The sequence below is a fragment of the Mustela lutreola genome, chromosome 4 (genome assembly GCF_030435805.1).
Source record: "Mustela lutreola isolate mMusLut2 chromosome 4, mMusLut2.pri, whole genome shotgun sequence".
Taxonomy (NCBI): domain Eukaryota; kingdom Metazoa; phylum Chordata; class Mammalia; order Carnivora; family Mustelidae; genus Mustela; species Mustela lutreola.
Window position 1 is genome coordinate 49,373,699 of NC_081293.1, and position 26,161 is coordinate 49,399,859.

Sequence of the window (26,161 nt, forward strand, 5' to 3'; positions counted from 1 at the left end):
TATACGTGTTGCAAGGATCTTCTCCCACTCTGTGGTTTGTCTTTCAATCTTTAAATGGCTGCTTTGGATGAACGTGAAGTTCTTAATTTAATGGGGTCCAAATAACAACCTTTGCCTTATTGGTTAGTCTTTTTGTGTGTTGATTAGGAAGCTTTTTTTTCTAAACCAGGGCTGTGAAGACAGTTTCCCATATTACCTTCTAGAAGCTTTATTGCTTTCTTTTACATTCAGGTTTACAATATACCTAGAATTAATTTTTGTGTGAAGTGGGAAATAGAGGTTTCATTTATCTTCGCCATATGGAAACCCAATATCCAGTATTATTTATTAAAATACAGCCCCTTTTCCACTGTTTGAGAGCCACATTTGTTAAAAAGTGTGTGTGTGTGTGTGTGTGTGTGTGTGTGTGTGTGTGTGTATGTGCGCGGGCGTGCTCATACATTGCAAGATTTCTGGGCCTTCTAGTCTATTCTTTGGTTTGATTTGTCCAACCCTGTGTCGAAACAACACTGGTTTTTTTTTTCTTTTTAAAAAATTTGGATATTTATTTGAGAGAAGAGAGAGACAGATAGCGACAGAGAGCACAAGTTGGAAGGGGAGGGAGAAGTAGGTTCCCTGCTCAGCAGGGCCCTGATTCCAGGACTCAGATCATGACCTGATCCTGCTCTACTGACTGAGCCACCCAGGCATCCCAAACAACACTGTTTTCAGTACTGTGCTTTTATAACAAATCTTGATATGAAGTCAAGCATGTTTCCCCAACTTGTTCTTGAACATCTTGGCTATTGTGTTTGTTTGGGTCCTCCAAGAAGCAGAGACACCAAGATGGCACTAAAAATTAATAAATAAGTGTCATGAAAGAAAATGCTTATGTGAGAGAAAATAGGGAGGGAACTGACTAAGGCTGAGAGAGCTGTCAGACTGCAGTGCAAATCTGGTTCCAAATAGAGAGGAGAAGAGAAAATTGAGTGGAATTGTTGTAAGCAACTGGATAGTCAGAGAAAAGTTTGACGATATTGGAGATTCTGAGGGCCAAACCTGGCAATCAGAAGGGTCCCTGTCTCCCTAGAACAGATCTGCTGTAGTTTCCCTAATGCATGCAGTCACTGGGGTCCTTGGCTGGTTATTTTCTGTATAGGTGGAGATATGCAAGACACACTTGGGGCAGCCACAGTCTACCCTTGTGGTGGGCGGATTTACTTCTCCACACAGGTTTGGCAAAGTTCCTTATTAGGATTTGATCAAGATTATATTAAATATACAGGATAGGTCTTCCAATCCACGAAACTCGTACACAGCTTTGTTTATTTTACTTCTTTGTAAAGTATTGATCTTCTTAGTGTTGGTCTTCTTAGTGTTTCATTGTTTTCTGCAAGGTCTTACACTTAGATGAATTCCTAAATATCAGATTTTTTCCCCTATTTGTTGCTAGTATCTGCAAATGCAGTTGCTTCTTGTCTATTGAGCTTTTATTGAATAAACTTATTAATTCTGACATTTTTATTTGCATGTTATTTTGGATTTTCTCTGTACACAATCAAATTATCTGTTCCTGATTGTTTTTATTTCTCCCTTTTTCATTCTGTGTCTTTTATATCTTCTTCTTACCTTATTACACAGGCTACTTTCTATACCAGGTTGAATCGAATGTCTGGTTCCAAATCTCAAAAAGGCAAATTTTCCACATTTTGTGAGTAAATTAGATTGTGCTGTATGCTTTTTGTTTACTTTCCCAGATCCATTCTCCCTACTGTACCCCGAGAGGCAACTTGTAGGGACTGAGTCAATGGGCTCCATTGCCCTTTTGGTTTAAATTGGTTATAGTCAGTTATAGGCACTGGTGTGAGATAGGGTAAGGAGAGAATTGCGCTGAGGTGTTTATTCCCTGGACTACCTCACCACCACGTCACATAGATGAGGTGTGTCCTGCCAAAGACCACAGCTTCTGTCATGTAGCCCCCTCCATAGAGTCACTCTTCCCATTTTATAGTAGCGCTTCTTTCTCTCGCCTCTTCAGTTCCTCCTGCCCATTACTAGCTCTAGGATACTACCTTGTTCCTTGTTAGTTTCTTTAAACACCCCCCCACCTTTGTAAGCAGTTACTGTATTAAACTCTTCAGGTCACCCCATTTGAGGGTGCCGTCTGCCTTCTGCTGAGTCTCTAGGATGATGAAATCTACTGTACATCTTATCAGATAACAAAGTTCCCTGCTATTTCTATTTCTCTGAATTTTCTTAAAAAGTGTGAATCCGTGTTGAGTTTTATCAAATGGTTTTAACAAATCTATTGAGATGGTAACATGATTTCTATCCTTTATTTAGTCACTGTGGTATATGACACAGTGTTAAGCCATCTTTGTGTTCTTGGAATAAAACTCAGTGGGGTCAGGGTGTATTATCCTTTTCAGAGACAGTTGAAATTAACTTGCAAATATTTTATTAATGAATTTTACATTAATAAAACATTAAATCTCAAGGACAAGATTTGGCCCATAGTTTTCTCTTCCTTTTTTAAAAAAATATTTTATTTATTTATTGGATAGAGATCACAAGCAGGTAGAGAGGCAGGCAGAGAGAGAGGAGGAAGCAGGCTCCCCACTGAGCAGAGAGCCCAATGTGGGGCTTGATCCCAGGACCTGAGATCATGACTGAGCTGAAGGCAGAGGCTTTAACCCACTGAGCCAAACAGGCACCCCAGCCCATAGTTTTCTTTTCCCTTAGCGTTTCTGTCAGTTTGGGTATCAAAATTTTGTAGGCTTCATAATCTGAGTTGGACTGAGCTTCTTCTTTTACTATCTGGTAAAATTTGGCATTATTTCTTTGTAAATGTTTAAATTCCATGTAGAAGGCAAATGAACCAGAAAATTGAGGCAATTCAATTTATATGCTCAATAATTTAGTCTCAAATACATAGTAAAAATTGACAAGCTAAAAGAAAAAATTGGCAATCATAATTAGATTTTAACATACTTCTCTCTATAACTGATAAGGTCATTAGACAAAAGTAAAAAGGATTTAAACAAACCAGAGCCAATGGATGTATGGAACATAGATAGCACCCACAACCTTAGGACATACTTTGTTTTCAAACGTACATAGAATATTTATGAAAACTTGACCATATCCTGGGCCATAACCAAATATCCAAAAAATGTCAAAGGATTAAAATTACACAGAGTTTTTTCTTTTCTTTTTTTTAACCCCTCACAATGTCATTAAGTCAGAAATGAACTTAAAAAAAAATTTTAAACTTTACCATAAATTTGGAAATCTAGACCTTGCTTTTATTCTTTCTTTTTTTTTTTTTTTAAGATTTTTCACTTATTTATTTGACAGAGATCACAAGTAGGCAGAGAGGCAGGCAGAGAGAGAGAGAGGAGGAAGCAGGCTCCCTGCTGATCAGAGAGCCCTGATGCGGGGCTCAATCCCAGGACCCTGGGATCACGACCTGAGACAAAGGCAGAGGCTTTAACCCACTGAGCCACCCAGGCGCCCCTAGACCTTGATTTTAAATAAACATAAACCAAAGGAATAATCACAATGAAAATTGTGAATTATTTGAAATTGAATGATAATGAAAATACTATATATCAAAATATGTAGGTTAGAGCTAAAGGTATGCTTATGGGGAAATGTATAGCCTTAAATGCATATATTTTAATGTTATTTGTATATAGGTATAATAGTATAAATTTAAATACTAACAGTTTATATCAGTAATAAATGACTGGCATGTTAATTAAGTACTTAATATAGTTCCTAATATATTTAAGTCTAAATTTACCATTTTAGCAAGCTTTCTATTTTTCCTGCATGGTCTAATTCCCCCTTTCCTCTTTTCTTGCTCTTTTGAATTTCTTGAGTATCTTATCATTCCTTTCACTCTCTCTGTTACCTTGGAAGTTATACAAATTGTAATACTCTTTTGGTGTTCACCCTAGAAATTAGAACCTTCATCTTTGTTTGTTTGTTTGTTTGTTTTTTAAGTTCTTTAATTTTTTAAAAAAGACTTTATTTATTTATTTGACAGAAAGTGAGAGAGAGAACACAAGCAGCGGGAGTGGGAGAGGGAGAAGCAGGCTTCCCACAGAGCAGGGAGCCCCATGCGGGGCTCCATCCAAGGACCCCAGGATCATGACCTGAGCAGAAGGCAGAGACTTAATGAATGAGCCCCCCCAGACACCCCAGAACCTTGGTCTTTGACTATAAAAATCCTACTTATAAAAATACTTCTGTATTTTTCATACATATCTTCCCTTCTCTGTTTATTTCTGAAGAACCTTTTTCCCAACTAATTTTCCAATTCATTAGTTCTCTGCTAGGAATATTGACCTCTCCATTGAGTCATTACTTTTAGTTGCTGTATTCTTTCAGTTCTAGAATTCCTATTTGTTTCTTTTTCAAATCCAGTATGTCTTTTTTGGAGTTTCTAGTTCTTTCTTTGCTAACGTTGTTATTTTTTTTTCTTTTATCTCTTTGAATATAGTAAGCATAACTTTTTAAGAAAAATTTTATTGTGGAAATGTGTGTATGTATGTATCTATGTGTCAGGACAGATGTACAAATCATAACACATGCATCACATACATATCAAACATAATAAATTCCTATGTGTTCATTGCTCTGTTTCCTTAATATTAAAATATTAATACTTTCATCCTTTCAAAAATATATTCTTCTCCTTCTGCTGTTGTTCCTGACCTTCCCCTCCTCCTTCCTCCCCTCCCTTCTGCCCCCCTCCCTCATCCTCCAGACCTCTATCTTCTTCCTCCCCACCTTTCCTTTTCTTCTCCTTCCTCCTTCCCCTCCCCCTCTCCCCCTCCCCTTCCCCTTTCCCCCTTCCCCTCTTCCTTTCTCCCCTCCCCCTCCTCCCCTCCTCCTCCCCTCCTTCTCCTCTCCTCCCGCCCTGCTTCCTCCTCTTCTCCCCTCTTCTTCCTCCTACTCCTCCCCCTCCTTCTTCACTGGAATAATTTAAAGCAAATCCAAGACATTGGTAGATTTCTGTAACAGACACATACTTTTTTTTTTTTTTAAAGATTTTATTTATTTATTTGACAGAGAGAAATCACTAGTAGATGGAGAGGCAGGCAGAGAGAGAGAGAGGGAAGCAGGCTCCCCGCTGAGCAGAGAGCTCGATGCGGGACTCGATCCCAGGACCCTGAGATCATGACCTGAGCCGAAGGCAGCGGCTTAACCCACTGAGCCACCCAGGCACCCAGACACAGACTTTTAAAAAAAATCATAACCAGGGGCGCCTGGGTGGCTCAGTGGTTAAAGTCTCTGCCTTTGGCTCGGGTCGTGATCCCAGGGTCCTGGGTTCGAGCCTCACATCGGGCTCTCTGCTCAGCAGGGAGCCCGCTTCCTCCTCTCTCTCTCTCTCTGCCTGTCTCTCTGCCTACTTGTTATCTCTCTCTGTCAAATAAATAAATAAAATCTTTAAAAAAAAATAAAAATAAAAAATAAAAAAAATCATAACCACAAAATCAGCCTTCCCAGCAATATTAATACTAATTCCTTAATGTCATCTATTACCTTGTGCATTTTAAGCTAATTGTGGATTTCTTTGGCTTTATCATTGTTTGTCTGCATTTTTCACTGGGTGGGTCAAACATTTAATAAAGCAAATATGAAATTTCCCTCAGACGCTGCAGTGTGTACAAGGGACCCCTAAGGCTCCAGCCGGTGCCTTTTCACCCACTGGTCTCAACCCCTTTCCTGCCTCTAGGCTGTTCACACAAGCAACACTCTTCCACGAAGAGCAGAGCGGCTCTCACTGGATGTGGTGATCCTTACTGGGGAAGACAGTCACAGCAGAGAGATTCAATCCCCAGGAGATTCCTGCTAGACCTCACGTCTAACATGTCCTAGAGCGTGGCCCACGTGATACAGGTAATACGCAATCTGATTCTAGGTAGGACACAGGGGAGGCAATGACAACATTGCATCACAGGCGAGGACAGTGATTCTCCCTTCAGTTCTCAATACTCGTGACTACATCTTGTTTGGGGTTTATAGGTTTTCAGCACTTATAACCTTCGTTCATGTCAATTTTAACCAAGAGAAAACTGGGTTTCAGGCAGATCATCTCTGGTTAATGTTTCGTGAATTGTTTGGTTTCCTTTGTGCTTGTTTTGGTAGCGTTCTCCTCCTTATGGCGAGGGCTATACCAGAAGCTTGGCTTCCATCCTGAGCCCACCTTCTTAGGAGCTGTTCCACATGGTCTCTCTTAGGATAGTGAGACTATGTTTCCTTGAAAATTTGTTTAAATTAAAGTGAGCTCATTTAAAGATAATTCTTCTGTAAAGAATTAAAAAGTAGAAGTCCTATGTGAGTGGGGCAAAAATTGAGACCAGGTCTGTGGAACATCAAAGTATGGGAAGCATCAGGTTAGCCTGGGCTCCACGGCTCTGCCCCAAGGCTGGTGATGCTTCAACTCTGCTCCAGTCCACAGCCAGGGTCCGTGGAGAGCTCTGGCCGCTGGAGGAGGAAGCGGGACCCCCACCTGGTTCCTGTCTAGAAGCTGTTGCAGGAGAGCTCATCCTGGGTCCAGGCTCACTTCTATCCTTGTATCCCCTTTGTATTTTTCACCATGAAATTGTATTACCAGTTCAGACAGTGTGATGTGATATGAGGCGAAACGATAGAACAATATAACCCGGGGTTCCTCCCAGCAAACAGGTGTGTGGTTAAGAGCTCTCATGAGGATGAACACGTTAGTGCACGTCAGCATTTAGAACAGGACCTCCCACTACAGCAGTGTGCTGACGGGGGCATCAGGGGTGGGGATAGTTGAAGACGGATGGGACCGTGCTGAGCGCTAGGGAGAGGTGGCTCTCGAGCCGTCCTGGAAGAAGAACACCCTTAATGAGCTCCTACCCCAGGCAGCTCCGCATCAGTCTGCCTGATGAGTCTCAGGACCTGCTTCATTTCAGGCAGTCGCACAGACCTGCCCCAGCCAGCTAGGGAATGCCGAATGTGCCACCTTGGTGTCGGGGAAGCAGTGTCTGATCTGGGCCTGCCAGGCTTCACCAGGCCCGCATTCCACTGCTACGGGGGTTGGAACATTCATGGGTTTCCGTATCGACATTCATCAAAACCCTGCCCTATGTTGAGAGCTGCACAGAGCTGGCTGATAAATCAGTATGTTCCAGAAAAGGGCACCATCAGGTAGAAGTGGGCTTTTAAGGGTGGAGGAGATGGATTCTTCTTATTCTTCTTCTTTTTATTTTAAATTTATTGCTATATAGTGTATTATTTGTTTCAGGGGTACAGCTCTATGATTCATCAGTCTTACACCATTCACAGCACTCCCCATAGCACATGCCCTCCCCACTGTCCATCCCCCAGCCACCCCCTCCCTGCCCCCGCCCCTCCAGCAGCCCTCAGTTTGTTTCCTGAGATTGAGTCTCTTATGGTTTGTCTCCCTCTCTGGTTTTGTCTTGTTTCATTTTTCCCTCCCTTACCCTATGATCCTCTGTCTTGTTTCTCAAATTCCTCATATCATTGACATCATATGATAATTGTCTTTCTCTGATTGACTTATTTTGTTTAGCCTAATACCCTCTAGTTCAAGGTGGATTCTTCTATACCTCTGAATCAGTGAGCCTAAGACCAAGAGAATGGGATAAGCCAAGAAACCAGACCGCCCAGTGAGACCAGGTGTTAGGAGCTGGGACACATTTCCACTCTTCCGCTGGGCCTTACCTCCTGGAGCTCTACAGGATATAGGGCATCAGTGCAAGAGCAAGGCCTTGTATAGAATGGACCTAGGCATGCCACTTATTCCTTGTCCAGCCCTGCACTGAGGTTCAGCTTCCTCATCAGTAAATGCGGGCCGTCATAGTGCCTATCTTACAGGGTCATTGCATGGGTCAAGTTAGATAAGGTAGGAATGGTGGCTGGCACGTAGCCAGCGGTCAATCAGTGATAGAGTTATGTGTTATGATGTCATCTCTGCTGTGCTGGGGAGGGCAGGGTTCTAGAGCCAACTGGACAGATAAGGCTAGGCTGTAGGGAAGTGATGAAACTACCCCAGGACATAGAGGACAGAGCCCTATTTCAAGCAGTGTCCTATTTCAAGTCCCAGCGCCATCTACCCTAGGTGACATGTCCTGGACATAGCATGACGTCCAGCCCAGGGGCCCTCTGAATTGGCCACAAAATGGAACAATGATGTTCAAGACCCAGATTGCAGCCTAGGAACCCTGTATGCTCATGTAGGTCAAGATTGGTTTATTTGATTTATGTTTGGTTGGGGTGGACAGAAGATTAGTAAATTGAATAGAGAGGAACTTCATCAGATGGGTTTTCAATGGGACATTTCATTTGGTGTGTGCTGTGTTTTTTAGTGAGAGACCTACAATGACAGTTCAGCAGGAGGCTCTAGAATCACACAGCCTGGGTTCACATCCTGGCACCACCACCGAGGGACTGAGCTGGCGGCTTCTGGCAAACCTCAGCTTCCTTGTGTGTAAGACTTTGACGATAGGAATGTCTATTTCACAAGAGGTCTATCAGTGAAGGTGAGGTCTGATTGAGGCTATGCTGTCTACGGCACTTAGCAGAGGGCTGGGCAAACAGGAAGTACTCCATCATGGTCCCTATTACCATTATTAAGACATACAATGTCACTTAAACTTACAAAGCATTATCTTTGTAGCCAAATACCAACAGATTTTTCTCCCCACTTGTAGGTATACGTGAGAGCTTGGTCTGGAGCCCTGGTGTCTAAGCAATTGGATGCCTATTACTGTTGCAAAGCCAGCCTCTGCGACTTGTGTCCCTGTGACCGTCCACCCCACCCCCAGCCTGCCCCAGACACAGTGCTTAGCACAGAGAGGTTGTCTATACTGGTCTGCCTGCTAGAACGAAGTATGCACCCATCTGCTGGGGGTAGTTACTCCGGGGGAATGGCCCAATGGCCATGCCTGGGGTGTGGGGCCAAGGAAAATGAAGACAGGGAACCCTGTTGGATGGACTTCTGGCTCTAACTTCAGCAGTGCACATTCTGCTTCTAGGCAGTGCTTTCAGGGAACTTTCCAGACATGTACTCATTGATGGCATGTTGGTAACACTCAGCAAGATTTAACACAGCTGATCCTGGGTAGTAGGTCTTATAGCCCCTCACTGACTCAGGTCTCATCTCAAAACCAGAAATAAAAATGCCTGCACTTCTAGTCCTTTATAACTACCGAATTAGCTCCTGAGCAAGATGCTGTGTGAATAGAAAGACTCTCTCCCACACGTACATGCTCACACACATGGGTTACTGGCAATGGCTTTGCCCATCTTCCCACCTGGGTGGGCTGGTGGTAAGGTGGGAGGCCCCAGAAGTCCCTTTTTCCTACAGTAATTCAATCCTGTAAGCCTCGCCTCTTGACTGCAGCCTCCAGAGAGGAGGGCCAGTGTGCTGCTTGCTAGGCAACAAGAGATGGACCGTGACCTATGGCAGTGACAGACCTAGTGATTCATCACACCAGTCAGCTCAGGAAGGGACATTTTCCAGGTGGGAGATTCATGAGCAAAAGGTAATCTCTCTGTAAGAGCAGACCTTCAGAGCCAAGTGCAGCTCAGCTGTTTGCTCTGGGAGGGGAGAGAGGGTGCTGGTAACTCCATCCCCCCTCCTGCAGAGCCTGGATGGCTTGGTGCCGACCCTGACGCCCAGGGCTCTGCCCTCCTCGGGGCTTCTGAACCGGCCCCCGGCACCACCTCCTGTCCTCACGCTGTCACTGTTGATGCTCGACAAATAATAGCAGGAGCAGCAATAATAACAATACTAATAACGAGGGCTTTGTGTGATCGCACTGCTTCACTTAATTCTCATGACATCCCAGCAAGGCAGGTGCGATCATCATTCCAATTTTACAGCTTCAGAAACTGAGGCACAGAGAGGTTAAGATGTGCCGTGTTACAGATTCATGAGCCTGGTAAGTCAGGATTGCAACCCTGGCAGTCTGACTCTGAGTCTAAACTTATCCCCCCTACCTTATTTGCTGTCCACCACTCGGATGGAAGGGCGGGAAGGAAGAATGGATGTCTTCCAGGTTCTGAGGACGACATGGGAAACTGTGTGTGAAAGTGGGTCATGAAACATCAAGGGTCAACATGGACTCACATTTGTCACTGTTAGACCAGAGGTTGTCCCCCGAAGAAAGAAGCTTGTGCTCCCGGGGCTGGGACTGCAGTACCTCTGGCTTCTGGCTGGGACTCCTGGGACTCTCCCCTCCACCTCAGGGCGCCGTCTCTGAAGCTGCTTTCTCCATCTGTGGTGCTCGAGGAACAAGAGTGCAGCTCAGAATCGGGAGACTTGAGCTTTCTGCCCTTGACAAGCTCCTTGCTATGTATGACCTTGGGTGAGTCCACCTTTGTCTCTAAGAAGAAGATGGCCGCGCCCTGGCCGGCTGCAGGGTTGTGAGGGTCTGTGAGAGCCCGTGTGCCACAGTACATGGTTCCGTAGCCTGATTTCAAACTCCACACAGCCACAGGGATGGGCAGGGTCTGTCCTGGATGACACAGACACAGAACATTTCCATCACTGCTGAAGTGTTCTATTAGACAGCGTTCGTTGTTCGAGAGTTTAACATTTGTTTACAGTTTTTTTTCTTCTGAGGTAAAATCCTATCACTCCAGAAGTTTCCTTCATGCCCCATCTCTGTCAGTCTTTGCCCCCCAACCCCAGAGATAACTGCTGTTGTGATTACTTTTTTAAACCATGAATTATTCTTGTGTGTTTATGAAACATTTTGGTTGGCATGGCAAGGGTCCCCTGAAAGCTTATGCCGTTCTTCACTCCTCTCAGGAGAACAAGAGAGTCTTGAGACTAATGATTCCCCTCTTCTCTCTTCCTTGTTTCCCTGGCTTCTCCCACATCCAGCAAGCAACATGGAATAGAGCTGGTCTTTGGGAATGTGAGGACGGTCTGCCTTCGCTTCAGGGAACCTACGCCATTCCACCTGCCTCTGTTTATTTTTAACCTGTGGGGACTGGGCTGTGTCCCGTTCTAGAGGTAACTGACTCATTTCTGGTGTGAGCTTTCCGCCACCCTGTGCAGGACTGCCAGGCAGATGGGAGTGGGCAAGGGGAACAGAGGCCGTCATCTTCTAAGGACTGCCAGAGAGGGGGTTGGCCCAGAAGACATTGCTCCAGGGTACCCCCACCCCTTGTCCTGGACTGGTTGGCCACTTCCGGTCCTGATCCTGGAGTGGGGGATGACAAGAGATTTGAATCAAGTCTGAGCTGGAAAATGGGAAATTACTTTTTGCTTAAAATTCTGGGTCAAGGAAACACATGTTACCTCTTTGCTTCAGATCAGTCGAAAACGTAGGAAAAACCAAATCCAACTCTTTGCATAGATGTTCTCACCAAGGCTTGGAAAATTCCCAGGTGTTCAGGGCCAGCCCCTGGGCCAGCCTCTCCCAGTCACCGCCATCCCAGACGGGTGGCCAAGGAAGGCATGTGTGAGCTGAGATCCAGCTGCAAGGACAGGGACTGTGTTTCCAGGGACTTCTGAGCTGGCACAGAATGACCTTAATTGACTTTTCCTGGGTGAGGGAAGGGCCCCCACTGGGGCGGAGTTTGGGGGGGCAGGGTGCAGAGATAAATGTCACAGCACAGTGCTGGAGACTTCCTGAGCCCTCAAAGGGGATGGGGACTGGTTCTAGCACCCAGCAGGAGGGACCCCTCTGCAAAGCCCGGAAACATCACCTCCTGCTGTCTGTTGGTCTGCTCACTTCTCACTTCTCCCTTCTGTGTGCTGATTGGCAGCTGTGCCAGGACCAAGGAAAGGGGCTTTGTGACCTGGATCACAGGAGGGAAAGGGAGGGCAGCTGAGGAGAAGGAGCTGGGAAGGAAGTCAGGAAGATTGTGTCTGGGAGCTGCCTGAAGGGTTGCTGGAGGCAGGACATCCCTGGAGCTGATGGGGAGGAAGCAGGCCTGGAACAGCGAGGTGTCTGGGGACTCTCCCGGCAGCAGGGCCACAGGGACCCCTGAAAACACACGGTGGCCAGGCCACAAAGTGATGCACCAGGAGTCCTCTGTGGAAAGGGAGACTTTTTTTGCTTCTTGGGTAGGACCCCCTAAGTGACTGTGTATCTGTGTGCAAGTGTGTGCGTGTGTGTGTGTGTGTATGCTTGTACAGCAGTGAGAACCTCAGAGGCTGACCCGTGGGCTTCAAGGTCCCTCTGCAACACAGGCTGCCACAGAAAATTAGGAGGTCCTAGAGGCCTGTGTTCAGGGGGGTCCCAGCCTCTCCTTCCTTCCCTCTCTGGAGCCCCAGGATTCACAACACAGCCTGGAAGGCCTGTCTGTCCAGGGGGTCACCTGGCCTCCCTGGTCCTTTCCCTTCCTTCCACCCAAGCACAGAGTCAGAGAGAAAAGTCTTTCCCACCCTTCAGCTGAGACCTCAGCATTATCAAGTAACGTCACCAAACTCCAGTTTGAAATCCGTATTTTGGCGCCAGTGACTGACAGAGCTCAGTCCCGGATCTGCCAGGCTGGGGTGGGGGGTGTGAAATCCTAGAGATTCAACAAGGGGCAGCAGTAGGGCTGTAGGCGGGACATTGTTATGTTGGGAGATATATAAATATTTTTAAGATTTTACTTATTTATTTGACAGACAGAGATCACAAGCAGGCAGAGAGGCAGGCAGAGAGAGAGGAGGAAGCAGGCTCCCTGCTGAACAGAGAGCCTGATGAGATGTGGGGCTCAATCCCAGGACCCTGGGATCATGACCTGAGCCGAAAGCAGAGGCTTTAACCCACTGAGCCACCCAGGCGCCCCTATGTTGGGAGATATTAAATAAATGCTTTCTTATTTTGCATATGGAGCTATGTTCAACCATAGATTGGTAGAAACTCAGCAGAAGAGTAGTAAGCTCTCTGTCACTGGTGATATTCAAGCTGAGATTGGATGAACATTTGCCAGGGATCTTGTGTGTGTGCATGTTTCAAGGTGGAATGGCAGTGAACACAATTATTTAAGTTTGCGCTAGAGGAATGCTTCCCATTCATGTGCTGTCTTCCAGATTTTGGACATATCTGTCCTGTTCATTTATACACTACTTTTTCCTTTAAATAATTCATGCTTTTGGATGCAAATGTATGTTTGTTTGTTTGTTTTTTAATTAATTAATTTATTTGACAGACAGTGATCACAAGTAGGCCGAGAGGCAGGCAGAGAGAGAGGAGGAAGCAGGCTTCCTGCTGAGCAGAGAGCCAGACATGGGCCTCGATCCCAGGACCCTGAGATCATGACCTGAGCCAAAGGCAGAAGCTTTAACCCACTGAGCCACCCAGGTGCCCCGGATATGAATGTATGTTTAAAGAAAACTTGAAGCCAGTATTATAAAGGGAAGCCAGAATTCCATGTTATAAAGAGAAAATAATGCTTACAAACTCACCATTGCCAACACAACAAACTAAAGCGGTATTAGCAAACCCTAGCTGCACACTGTAGCCCACCCCGTCATCTAGATCCATCCAGATGGAGATGGGAAGATGGACCTGGTCCCATGAAGGCTTGCTCCTTGAGATGGTCAGAATGGTTGGGAACAGACTGAGAAGTGAGCAGCCTCCTCCCTGGGTGATTCTGTCTAGCGCCTGCTCCCTTGACCTCACTCCCAATCACCTGCACGAAGTACCCCTTGGCCATTTCCTTCCCCTTGTGCGCTCACCCCCATTCCACTGTGTGTGACATGAGGTGTTGGATTAGAGAACGATTGCTAGGGTCTTTGCAGCTCTAATATTCTTTCCAATTTCATTTTTAAGAATTTCCTACCCCCAAATGATATATATATATATATATATATATATTTTTGAGGGGGCTTTCATCAGCCATTGTCCAGGGAGGGAGATGGGGTCACGGCCGTCTCAGCTGCTGGCTTGTTCCACCATAAGCACCTGCCAGCCCAGCAGGCCAAGCTTGCTTTGCTGTTAGCCTCCTGCTCCAGGCACTCAGAGCCTGTCTGTGCCCCCACCTCCCATCCTCTCTGCTTCCACATCCGCTTCGCGTAGGCTAAATGTCGGTTTGAAAAATAGGATTCCATTAAAAGATTATTGTCTGCTTCCTTACTCAGGCCTGTGAGACAGAGCCTGTCCTCATTTGATTTGGTTCAGGGGCACTTTCAAAAGACGGAGTGGCGGGGTGGGGGCGCAATTTATCACAGAGAGTCAGACATCGAGAGAAGAAGGTTTCGTTTGGAGCTTTGTTTATACTTGGAAAAGTGCTTTGAAATACTTTCACCAGCAGGCAGCTGGCAGGGTGATGTTCTGGTGAGCACAGCACCAATTCCAGAATACAGCAAAGCTGACTTGGAGCAAGTTCAGCATGCGAAGATTAGGCGGGAGGAAGGAAATGTGCATTACTGGGTGATTAGGTACTTTACTCAGGATGGGTTTCCAGAAGGAGTCCTTTAAACAGGCAATCCCTGGTGACTTTTAAATACAATTCTGTTTCTTCTGAGGGTACGATAAGGACTTAATAAGATGACCATGTTTCAACCAGATGTATTTAGGGGATGGACTTCCTTCTGGAAACCACTAATCTGCTTTCTGTCTCCACGGGTTTGCCTATTCTGGGCATTTCACAGAGATCACACAGTATGTGGCCTTGGGTGTCTGGCTTCTTTCACTTAGCATATTTCTAGGGTCCATCCATGCTGTAGCATGTATGAGAACATCTATTCCTTTTTATGGCTGAAAAGGAACAGTCCATTGTGTGGATATGCGGGGTTTTATTCATCTGTCCATCAGCTGATGGGCACTTCGATGGTTTCCACTTTTTTGCCACTGTGGATAATGCTGCTGGGAACGGCTGGGCACAGATGTTTTAATTTCTCTTGGGTCAACACCTAAGGGTGCATCTGCCAAATCATGTGGTAGGTCTACGTTTTACCCTTTGAGGGACTGCCACAGTTTCCCCCACAGTAGCTGCGCCCTGTTAACATTCCCACCAGCAGGGGGCGAGGGCTCCTGCGGCATCTTCACCCACACATCCCTTTCTTCGGATTGAGCCTGCCAAGCAGGCATGAAGTGGACTTTGATTTGTATTTCCCTACTGCACACCTGGGACTTGGACCCGTGTCGCTCAAGTCCCAAGTCGCTGATCCGTCCACCACATCCAAGGAAGAAGAGGAAGAGCAACGACGAGGGGAGGCAGAAGGAACGTATCTTCTTCCACCATTCCCTCCAGCTGTGTCTAACAGAGATGGCTTTGTTCAAGCCCCTGTATGGAGACTGTAGTGAGCATAAAAAAAGGGTGGGACAGTCTGTCTTAGATGATACAAAAAGCCCAGACCAAAATAGCCTTAAGAAGGGAGGGCAGAGAGGACTCCATGGAAACATGGAAGCAGTTTATTTAAGATGCAACAGCAAAAACTAAAACCAAAGCCTTAAGGGTACCCAGTGGACATCAGACACTGTTACTGCTGATAGGGTAAAGGAGCACAGTGACCCTCCAGGGCATGTGTCCTTCACTCCCTCCCTCTCTCCAGCCCTCCCCCAGAGGTTTCCTGAGCCCTAGAGCCACCATCTCTACTTGAGCGGAGAGTGGTCCCCTGGGGATGCTGGGGCAAAATGCTGCTGAGACCCTCTGTTCTTGGGGCTGGTCGGTCACAGGGTCATGCATTTTAGCACTTCACAAGTGAATTACCAATTGATTTCAGTCTTCTTTTAAAGATTTATTTATTTATTTATTTATTTACTTGAGAGAGAGAGAGAGAGGGTGATCACAAGTAGGCAGTGAGGCAGACAGGGAGCGAGGGGGAAGCAGACTCCCCGCCAAGCAGAGAGCCCGATGTGGGGCTCGATCCAAGGACCTTGAGATCAGAGCGGGGGGCAGAGGCTCAACCCACTGAGCCACTCAGACACCCCACCCCCACCCCGATTTCAGTGTTTTTCAGTGTTTTAGCATAGTTTCTAACCTTTGAATCCTCAGTGCCTGGCATATACATAGGTTTTCCAGAAATGTTTGTTGAAGCCATTCATCCACCCATTTAACAAATATTTATTCCACATCCATTCTGTCCCAGGTACTATTCTAGGCTTCGAGGATATGGCGATGAATGAAGCAATGACGAATTCTCTGCTCTCATGAGGCTTACATTCTAGTGGCTGAAAGAATAAAGTGTGCAGATTTGTGTTTGAGACAATGAATATGAAGGGAATTTGTAAGCTCTACCTTCTATACACAAGGAAGGGTTATATTCATGAAGGAATAATAACAATACTGACAACACAGTTATTATGGGATTATGGGATGCATGACTATGGGATCCATAGTCAATAGGATGCATTGACTATATGCCAGTCACCGTCCTAAAGAATATTATGGGATGCATTGACTATATGCCAGTCACCGTGCTAAAGTATATTATGAAGACTGTGTATAATATAGATGAGGATTATATACATAATACATATAAGGTTATGTGTCGGGAGCCAGTACAGGAGGCCTACTCTAAGAGCCGTAAGGGACTGAATATGATTGGCTGTTCATTTAGGTCCACTCTCACGGGAGGTGCATGAGCACTGCATTTTGATTGGTTAACACTGCCTGTATAAAACGCATGCGCCGAGGGTAAAGGGGGAAGGAGAAGAAGAAAAAAGCGATTAAAAAAGAAGGTTCGCCGCTACGTGAGTCTCTGAGTCATTCTTGCGGGTGGAGAGCGACAAGTGGTGCCGAAACCCGGGATTCTCATCGTGAGAGACGCACGGAGTCGGCGACGATCAGGATGCGCCATCACCCATCTGGGTGCCAGAGAGGCTCACAAGATTGGTGGCCATGGAGCCCATGGATCCTGTGGATGACGTCATCTAGTCTCTCTTGTGAACCCCGACAACCTGCCGGTGCTGCTTCGACATAAACGAGACTTTGGAATAACAGCAGCCATTATTGCAGCTATCGCAGCATCCGCCGCTGCTGCTACTGCTGCCGTGGTAGCGTTGACAACCTCAGTACAGACAGCCGCCACGCTCAACAACGTCACAGGAATGGTCGCTGAAGCATTGGCTACGCAAGAACAAATTAACGGACATTTGCATGCTGGAATCCTTATTGTAAATCAAAGGGTTGATTTTGTACAGGAACAACTTGATATCCTAGAGTCAATTGTGTCGATAGGATGCATACATAATATGGCCGGACTTTGTATCACCCCTATAGCTCATAACAACTTACCCTTAGCAGCTAACCTCTCTAGACAGTTAGGAAATATGCTTAATGGTACCTGGAACTGTCAAATTTAACTAGGCAATTACGAGCTCAAATTATATCCATAAATTCTACCAAAGTAACTATTGCACCTGTTAGTGAGTGGAAAAAAAATGTTACAGCAATCTGTTTCATTCCTCAAATAGTGGGCCGGACTTGGTGCCATGGCTGTTCTCTTAATCACAGCTAACATACTAATGTTACGTTGGGTGTGTGGCCGTGTCCGTCGCAATCAACGACAATAACACCTCATGGTTCAAGCCATGATGGCTCTTGAAGCTGGTACCTCCCCCCAGATATGGCTAAGTATGCTAGATCAGTAGTCAAAGACGGGTAAGACTGATCCCACACCATAGCAACCTAAGACAGGGGCTCTTCGACCAGGGAGAGTACCCGATGACGGGTAAGCATGTGTGCTGAGGATTGGCAACCTAAGACAGGCACGATCTCAGCCATTATAAATAAATAAAAAAGGGGGAGATGTCGGGAGCCAGTACAGGAGGCCTACTCTAAGAGCCATAAGGGACTGAATATGATTGGCTGTTCATTTAGGTCCACTCTCGCGGGAGGTGCATGAGCACTGCATTTTGATTGGTTAACACTGCCTGTATAAAACGCATGCGCCGAGGGTAAAGGGGGAAGGAGAAGAAGAAAAAAGCGATTAAAAAAGAAGGTTCGCCGCTACGTGAGTCTCCGAGTCGTTCTTGCGGGTCGAGAGCGACAGTTATGTATATATGTATAAGAATATTATGTATTATATATATGAGGATTGCATATGTAATATATATGAGGGTTACATAATGTGTTTGAAGGTTATGTATATAATGTACATGAAGATCATGTATAAGATATACAAGGGTTATGTCCATAACGTATATGAAGATTGTGTATATGAGGATTCAATGGAATGTTAGACACACACACAATCTAAGAATCCATTAATCCTTAAAACAAGCTTACAGGATAGAAGTTATTATTATCATTTCACTTTACAGGCGAGAAAACTGAGACACAGAGAGGTTAAGTAACTTGCCCAGGATCATACCGTGAGTAGGTGAGAAAGCCAGAACTTGAACCCAGACACGTGGCCACAGCACCTGTGTGCTTGTCCACTGTACTGTGGCCCCTTGCAGTGGGCAGGAAGCAGATAGAAATTTGGGACGAGCTGGCTTCCTGGGCTTTGAGGACTGGCTGCCACTGTTTCTTTTCATTGGTGTGGCTCTGGAATGTTTGGGTTGGTGGCATACAGGCCAGGCCACCAGAGTGGAGGCAAGGAAGTCCTTCAGGATACACTGCAACACCTCAGCCTGTGTGGCCCATGACCTCATGTCCTAAAAGCTGACCCTCCCCTCCCAGAGTAACACTCCTTCCAACTCTCTTGCTGTGCTTCTCCTAGGTGTCTTTGTGGGAACCCGTACTCATTCCTTGCAGCCGCTGTGTGACCTTGTGGCTGGGGAAAGCGGCTAAGCATCAGGAATGGGATTTCCTGTGCCTTGCCTGCTCAGTCCCCCAGGCAGGGCAGAGAGCCTCCTGGAAACTGCAGAGAGCAGCAGGCAAGGAGCTGGGGGACTCACTAACTGCGGTTTGCTCACTAACTGGGGTTTGCTCACTTTTTCTCCCTGATGGGGTCAGTGTCTTCTGGGTTTCTCCCTGCAAAGGGTGGGTGGTCCATCAAAGTCTGCTCTCAACACCTTTGGTTCTGTCACTTAATAACTGGTGTGGGAAGTGTCTCTGAGCAGGAGTCTGGGGATGGAGAAACACACAAAGGACCCTGAGACTCCAAGAGCTTGGGCTGCGAGAGCTTTCTGTTAAGCGGCGGGCAGGTAGGGCCAATTGAATCTTGATCGCAGGCTGCACGCTGCTGCCTGGGCCAGCGCTGGGCGCAAAGTAGGCACTCAGGGAATGCTGCATGAAAGTGCTGGTGAGGAGAGTGAACCCATCGTGATTCAACCCTCTCCTTTTATAGGCAGGAAACTGAGGCTCAGCAAGGGAAGGTGACTCAGCGAAGCCAATATTTATAGCCATGAAATGGGAGAACCAGAGAGCCAGGCCAGGCCTCCAGCTGTGCACGTCAGCTGAGGTGTTCCTTCCGAGGCTCCAGGTGGCCTCGGTCTGCAGACGCCTCTCCTAGAGGAGAGGGAGCCCGGGAAGGAGTCTCCGCCTCTCCTCTCCCCCACACTCCTGATCTCCAGGAACATCTGCTCATTAGCAGCCCAAATTGGAAGGCCAGGAGGCAGGGAGGAGCCAGTTAACCTTTGCTGTTTGCTTTGCTTTCGTGGGTGGCAGGAGGGAAAGGAAGGGGAGTGGGAAGAAGGAATAATGACAACCACAGTATTGGCTATAACGTAGAGAAGACCTACTATGGGCCAGGCACTGTGAACAGGTCTTTTCGTGTGTATTATTTTTAATTCTTCAACATTCCTAAAGTAAATGACTGCCCTCAGTCAGATGGTCCTGATAGCTGCTTAAAGCAGAGTGAATGACCAGAACTTTCTAAACAGAAGGGAAAAAAATATGCACAGGTCCAGGGACCCCAGATGGGTGCTCAGGGGTCTTGTGCTCAGCCCGGCTGAGGGCAAAAGCTCCCACTTCATGAGCTATGGGCTGTCTGTGGTCCTGGGTCTGCAGCCACAAGGTATCAGGTTCTGATCCCAGCCCCACCACATGCAACTTAGGGGTGCCCTTTCCCACCATAAAGGTAAGTGGACAAGAATACCTACCTCCCAGCAGCATAGAGAGGATAAAATCTATGTCGAGTCCATAGTATCGCACCCAGTAGGCATTCGGGAATTGTTAGTTTTATTTTCTCTTACCAGCTGCAAACCAACGTCTAATTCCAAGAAAGATGACGGCCTTGCAACCTCTTCTAAGAAATCAGCATTTTAACTGATGACTCAGAAACGGCAGGGTCCGGAAGCTCCAGCAGGTGCATTTCAAAAGGTAATTGGGAGCATCATAAAAAGCACTGACTTGTACACTTCAGAAGACTTGAAATGTCGTGACATTTTCCGGCGAATATATATGAAAGAAGCTTGATAAACGTTTCCCCACATTCGGTAACAGTTCTGAAGAATTACCAATAATGGTTCGTGAAGCTGAAAAGAACTTTTCTGAACTGTCGATGATAAAACACAGTTTGGTTAAGAAGCAAAAGTAACAGAGAGACAGTAAGGGATGTTTCCTCCAGGTAGTGCCTGAAGGGCTTGACCACCCCCTTCCTGAGCTGCCTTTCTCTGTGCAAGGAGCATGAACTCTGGGAATACCTGTGCGGTGGCTGGGCAGGAACACCTCAGGCCTTGGTTCATCTGCTGCACGTGCCCTGCGTGAAGGCAGGGGATGGGATGCACGGGCAGTCGGGTCTTGCTATCTGGGAGCCGGAACTGAGGAAGGACACTGGGACCTCAGGCACCCGGGTAAAGGTGTGGGGTCTGCGGCTTTAAGAGTTTTGGGTTGTGGGTGTCTCATTACCACCTTGAAGATGCCAGGAGGATCATAACTAGATCCTTGACTTCCCTAGATGGGATGAGAAGTCCCAGAAAGTCTGAGATTAACATTTTTATTACCTTTGCCAAATAAGGACTAGAACAGATTAAATTTGGTTTCAGAAAAGCAATGGGACGCCTGGGTGGCTCAGTTGGTTAAGCAGCTGCCTTCGGCTCAGGTCATGATCCCAGCGTCCTGGGATCGAGTCCCATATCCGGCTCCTTGCTCCGCAGGGAGCCTGCTTCTCCGTCTGACTCTGCCTTCCACTCTGTCTGCCTGTGCTCGCTCTCGCTCACTCTCTCTGACAAATAAATAAAAAATCTTTAAAAAAAAAAAAAAGCACTAAAAAAAAGTCATCTTTCTTCTATCTGAGTTTTGGGGCAAAATTGAAACATGCCGCAGATGCATAGTACTAGCATATTTAAGTGTAATATAATAATACTGGATCTGTACCCTTTTATTTTTCCTCTAACGATATAGCCGAAGCCCTCTCTCTTATCTGGTGCTATCACTCCTAGTTAAAGAGCAGGTTAACACAATCATTATAAAAATTTTATACACTTGCTTTAAATATTTTATTCTAATATACAAACACGAACATATAATAATCTGGCTCTTAAAAAAACTTATAATGGAAAATTCTAAATATATATAAAATAAGCAGAAGAGTATAATGAACCCTCTTGTGCCCATAATCCAGCTTCAAATATTATTGAATCAAGGCCAAGGTCATTTTATCTCTATCTGTCCTTCCAACATACTATTACTTTGAAGCAGATCCCAGATGTCATTTTGCTGAATCCCTGGTATTTCAGTGTGCATCTGCTATGAACTGAACTGTGTCCCTTCCAGCTTCTTATATTGAAGACCCCACCCCTGATGTGATGCTTTTTGGAGACGGGGCCTTCGGGAGGTAATGTGGGTCAAATGAGGTCATGAGGGTGGGGTCCTCACGATGGGATCAGTGTCCTTGTGGGAAGAGACACCAGAAGGGTTGCTCACTCTCTCTCTCTCCTCCCACATCTGCCGAGGAAAGGCCACGTGAGGACATCGTGAAGAAGGTGGCCATCTGTAACCCAGGGAGAGAGCACACACCAGGCACTGACCTTGCTGGCACCTTGAGCTTAGACTTCCAGTCTCCTGAACAGTGAGAAAGAAACTCTGTTGTACAAGCCACCAGGTCGCTGATATTTTGTTTTGGCAGCTCATGCTAACAGAGAATCTCTAAAAGACAGAGATTCTTGAAAGCAAGCAGCTCGAGCAATAACATTTCCACACCTACAAACTGGGCATTTCCAAAGTATTCACCTTAGTTTTCACAGAAGGGACTCTCATTTTTATATTCAGACTTACTTGGTGTTTTGTAGTATTTAGTTTGAATTAACAACAACAGGTACAACAGGGGTAAGTAGGTTTGAGAACAAACACAGCTGATTCCAGCCAAGCATCCTACTCAGCTTGTGGGGGAAGGGCCTTGGAAAGCTGGAGAGGGCCCCGGTCATGCCATAGTGGGCTCACAGAGGGAAGGAGAACATCACATGGTTTGGTAAGTCTGGCAGGTGGAGACCGATGAAGTAGCCTCTTCTGGCTTTTTTAGAAATCTTTTTATTTTAGTGCAAATGCCTCTACATCATTCTTTTTATAACCTGCATAGTAACCATGGCATAGTTAATTGTTACCATATGCCTTAACTTACATGTTTCTTGGTGGTAGACATGGGAGTTGTTTCTAGTTTTTGTCTGTTCATTTTGCTTCTTTGCTAGTAAGTAAAATGCTTAAGTAAGCCTCCTTGCACGAGTACCTCGCTGCACTTTATCTAGTGTATCTCTAGGATACATTTCTCACTGTGGAATTGTTGAGTTAGACAAAAGATTATGTATATATACATATACATATATATATATATATATTTAAATCTTTTATTGATACTGCATATGTTCTCCAAAATCATCTCACCAATTTATACTGCTATCAACACTACGTAAAAGTATGTTGTGCACATACCTGCTCACTGTTACCAACCTTTTTCATCCATACTAGTCTGATCGAGAGAAAGTGGTATCTTTTTGTTTTATTTATTATTTATTTATTTGTTTGTTTGTTTAGAGTGAGCTTCAGCCTTTTTTTTCTGTGTTTAATCGATATTTGCACTTACTTTCCTATGAACTGTGAGTTCATATCCTTTGCTCTGCTTGTCTTTTTAAGCAGATTTCTGAAACTGTAATTTACCAGTTCTCGCCCTTCGCTTGTCTTTGTGTGACATAAATTCACAGTGAGGTTTGGGTGACTGTTCACTAGAAATGTGTGCTCTCCCCTCTGCCGTGTGGCGTAGTCCCCTGGGAAGAGGTCACCAGCTAGGGACTGCACTTTGCAGGCGGTTCTCGGTGAGGGGGGGTTGGGGGAGGTGGAGCCACGTGACTGAGCTCCCGCCAATGAGCTGCCAGCCTGGATCAATCGATCTCTCTCTCTCTTTCTTTCTTTCTCTCTCTCTCTCTCTCTCACACACACACACACACACACACACACACACACATACACACACACAAAATGGCTGCTGGGCAGAATTTCTCACCAGCCCTCTTCCATGATCCCAAGGGTCAAAGGGGGCAAACACTCTGCCAGCCTAGTCTCTGGATGATGTAGATGTGGGGACCCATACTATTCTGTGCTGTTAATGGAAACCACTAGTTAATTGAGCCATTATGAATTTTACGGTTTATCTTTTTTCAAATAGTAGCCAGCCCCCTCTAACTAATATAAGAAATACCTAATAAGTAGCCTATTCTAACATATATGTCAAATACATGAATTGTTTTTAGATGTTATTTATTTTTTATTCATACAGATGTATAATTTTTTTAACCTTGGTCTTTTTTAAAAAAGATTTTATTTATTTATTTGACAGACAGAGAGATCACAAGTAGGCAGAGAGGCAGGGAGGTGGATAGGGGGTAGTGGCAGGGGGGTGGGGAAGCAGGCTCCCTGCTGAACAGAGAGCCTGATGCGGGACTGGATCCCAGAACCCTGAGATCATAACCTGAGCCAAAGGCAGAGGCTTAACCCACTGAGCCACCCAGGTGCCCCTTGGGTTTTGTTTTTGTTTTAAATGATGTTTGCCTTTTGTGTTATGCCTGGAGAGAAGCTTGCTACCCATAGATTATTTTTTAAGTCATTTATGTATCTTTTTAGAACATTAAGATTTATATTGTTCTTTACAACTTTTTGCTTCATTCGTAAGTCATTTTAGTGTAGGTATAATGTGGGTTTCCAGCTTAGGGTTTTTTTCCCCCCCTTTAAATTGTTTGGAACTTGTTCCCATTCCATATGTTGAATAATCTAATTTTTATCACTGATTTGAATCACACTTTTGTCACTTAGCAAATTCCCGTATGCGTTTGGGTTTATATATGGACTCTCTTCTGTTTGGTGGATTTGTCTATTCATGTACTGTGCCAAAGTGTTTTTCATTGTTCCAGATTTATGATAAATACTTTAAAAAATGATTTATTTATTTATTTGTTAGAGAGGTTGTGCAGGAGCAAGCAGGGGAAGGAGTAGAGGGAGAGACTCTCCAGGCAGACTCCCACTGAGTGAGGAGCTCTATCCTATGACCCATGAGATCAGGACCCGAGCCAAAACTAAGAGTCAGACACTTAACTGAGACACCCAGGCATCCCTATGATACATACTTTAAAATACCTGGTGAGGAAGTCCATCTTCATTTTTCCCTGTCACTTTCTTGGCTATTCTCATATTTTCTTTTCCAGAGGAACTTGAAAATAAGTTGGTGTAGTCAAGAGAAATTATGTTGATACTTTAACTGGAACTGCTTTGAATGAGGAAAACTGAGTATTTTTACAGCACTAAAATTTTGTTTTCAAGAATATATGGCTTTTAATTTATTCAAATATTGTTAAAATTTCTCATGGGAGGGTTAGAGCTTTTCTCATACAGATGCTGCATGGTTCTTGTGCAATTCACTCTTAGGTCTTTTATCTTTATTCTTATTACAAATGGGATCCTTCTTTCAGTAGATTCTATAACTGACTGTTGTTTGTATAAGAAGAAACCGCCCAAATCAATTCTGTATGTTTCTAAAGCTTTTCAGTTGATTTGGATATATAATCATATCTTCAAATCATGAAATACGCTCCCTCCTTTCAAATACACCGTATTTGCATCTTATCTTTCTCCTTACCTAATTGCCCTGGCTTGGACTTCTAGAGCAATGTTTAGCAATGCCACGAGTGGTAGATTCCTATTCCCCGAAGACCCTTAGAGGGGGTCCATCGCCATCCATTGGCTAAAATCCAATGGTCTCAGAAGAAGCAGGGCGAGTTTGCTATAGGAAGCCTCAGAGGACAAGCAGTAGCCTTTGCTAGAAAGGTGCTAGAAAGGTGCTCCCTGACCTGTCTAGTAGTAACCCCAGTTGCCTTAGCTCCCCAAACCCACTTACTCAGCCTCTCCTAGCACTGGCTACGTGGCATGGAACACACACTCTCTGTCTCCCCAGCTAGCATGGAAGTTCCTCTGGGGCAGAAACAGGTCCTCTGAATCACTGCTGTGTCCCTCCAGCCTAGGGCCCTGCCTGTCATGTAGGAAACCTACAATCACTATGTGGCCAATGAAATGACACAATCAGTTAGCCTTTCACTGTCTCCTATAAAATATGCCCTTCCCGATAACCGCCCCTCACATTTTTATAGCCCTTTGTGTTAACAAAGCCCTTTTGTATACATTATCTTGCTTTACCCTCTCATGGAAAACCCTGTACATTTTCCTTCTTGATTCTCCGTTCACAGATATGGAAAAGGGGGTTCAGAGAAGTTAAGTGATTGGCTCAAGGATGGCTCAGCTAACGAATGGCAGAGCAGGATTCCGTCCTCGCCTCCTGGTTCTTTCCGTCCGGCTGTGCTCCTGTTCCTTTGTCCGTCCCTCAGAAAGCAGCTCTGAAGATTTTCCATCTTGATAATGAAATGGGACTTTTTGAAAACTGTCGGCTGAGGAAGAAGAAGGGAGAGAGTGAGGCAAGTTGTGCCCCATAGAAGTTGCTCCTAATTTTGCCCCTGTTGGCGAAGGGTAGGTTTGGGTGGAAGTCTGGCCAGGCGGGTAGGCCCGGGGGAGATGGGGGTGGTCGCGGGAGGGGGTGGCAGCCTGCACGCTCTTCAGCTCATTGTCCGCAGCCTCAGCTTCAGGGTCTTGGAGCCCCTGGGAACGGTCATGCAGCGCTGGCCCCTGGGAGCTGAGTCCTATCCTCTTGCTTGGTGGCCCTGTGGAGGGTAATGCAGATCTCTGGGTTCTGGCTACTGTGGGGACTTGGCGGACCTTCCTACACACGGTCCTATTTTAGCCACTTTGGGATGGTCCCCAGGAGAGAACAAGAGTACACAGTCCTTACCTTCAGAGGCCCATGTTCTGAAGGGAGAGAAATAATACAGCATCTAGTGTGTGCCGGGCTGGATGCTGGCCACCT